General features: G+C 30.0%; 1 non-coding gene across 1 annotated transcript; it reads left to right on the top strand.

The window, feature by feature from the left end:
- Positions 1-1,384: 1,384 nt before the first annotated feature.
- LOC115715487 (U5 spliceosomal RNA) lies at positions 1,385-1,501 on the top strand. The gene has a single exon (XR_004011356.2). It is a non-coding gene; the product is annotated as a U5 spliceosomal RNA (small nuclear RNA).
- The last annotated feature ends 270 nt before the right edge of the window (positions 1,502-1,771 follow it).

Below are 1,771 nucleotides of genomic sequence, written 5' to 3'. Positions count from 1 at the left end.
TTACTTTCCAATGTGTTGACGACACAATAAACAGGATCAAGTATGTGAAAAGGGTTTCAGATGAATTTATACATTATGTACATATAATCATGAGATAAATCATGTGAACCATGCAACATTAAATGTTATTTCTGATCTATATTAATAAGTAAATCTGATTATATTGAAATGAGTTTTATTTAGGGCATAAAACCCAACAGCATCCGGATAGGATATAGTCTGCTGGAGTTGACTATTCGAATCTACCTTTCCAAGAGTGACAACTAACCAAGTGGAACTCCTTTCTAGGGGAGGACTAGTTATCCTGAAGACTGAACCCGGAGTGGACATGATAGTCTTCTGGGAACTCCCATCTGGACTCGACTATCATTCCACAAGACACTTTTCGGGGCTAACAACCACAAGCGAACAACTTTTTCAAAAATGACGTTTGCGGAGACCTTTTCATTTGGAGGAACTATACCATAAAATATTTAATTTAATTTTTAAATTTATTTTTACCTATTAGTAACCTACCATTATAGGTCAAAAAAAATATAACCATAATAGCAGGGCCGACCCTGAGTTGAAATGGGCTATAGGACAAAAAAAATTTATTTGAGCCCTTACTATAAAGATAAATAGTATTTTTAAAAATTATTAAAAAAATATGTATATTTTCAAAAAGGTAATTTTTTGATTTAGGCCCCTAAAGTGAGTGGGTCTTAAGTGCATACTTGGCCAGCCTATGCCCAAGACCGACCTTGTATAATAGTTACAATAAAAATATAACTATTAAGTAGTCACTTTTTAAGATTATTTTCAAAAAAATAAGAACTTCAATAGGTGAAAATAGGTCATTTAATATTATTGTGTTCAAACACATTATCTGTGTGAAAGATAATATATTTTTTTGAAAAAAAATACTAAAAGAAGATTATTATGCAAAATAATTAAAAGAAATAATTATTCTGCAAAACACATTCGAAATGACAAAAAGAATCAGCTCGGACATTGTTTGAACCATAGAAAAAAAAAAATTGGGCATTTGTTTAAAGTAAATGCAGTAATTTTGAAATATATATATATTTGTAGAGGAACCGATCTTAATGAAAGTGTAAAATGTTTGTTGACCAAATTCAAATAAGAAGTACAAGTTTCATCTTCATCATATCGCTAATATAAAATTTTGCTTTATGAGTATTTTTTGTTTCGTAGTAAATCCAAATAATTGATGGAATTTTGTTAATTTTCGTTTAATTTCATTTTGTAATATGGATGGTCTGATGGTGATGTTGCTGTGTAGTAAGGCTTTTGTGAAAAAATCCCACATCGGAAACAGATAAATTAACCAAGAAACACAGCTACTATAAGGCTTCAAGACTTGAGCCCTACCAAACCACGCAGTCACGCGGTGAACACAAAGCGAACTATTCTTTCGCCTTTTACTAAAGAATACCGTGTGTTCGCCGCAATTAGTGGCATACGCCTATTTTTGGAGAGGTTTCTCGAAAGGGAAACTTCTATAATAAAGTCTAATTTTTTTTTAAAGTAAAGTTTTTCAATTCTGGATATTAATGTTTTGTTTTATTAATTTTAGGGTGATTATACACTTTTAGTATTAATGTATTATTTACTTCTTTTGGGGCTCGTTTAGAACGCCGTATTATTAGGTCGTAGTATATTGAATTGGATTATACATTATATTTTTATATAATACTTAAATTTTAATTTATACTAAAATATTATATATTTAGGTGTCCATAAAAGTTATTACCAGTTTTACATAAAA

This window comes from Cannabis sativa, chromosome 4, assembly GCF_029168945.1.
Source record: "Cannabis sativa cultivar Pink pepper isolate KNU-18-1 chromosome 4, ASM2916894v1, whole genome shotgun sequence".
Lineage (NCBI taxonomy): Eukaryota > Viridiplantae > Streptophyta > Magnoliopsida > Rosales > Cannabaceae > Cannabis > Cannabis sativa.
The sequence above is the reverse complement of the archived record's forward strand: the minus strand, read 5'-3'. Positions and strand labels throughout refer to the sequence as shown.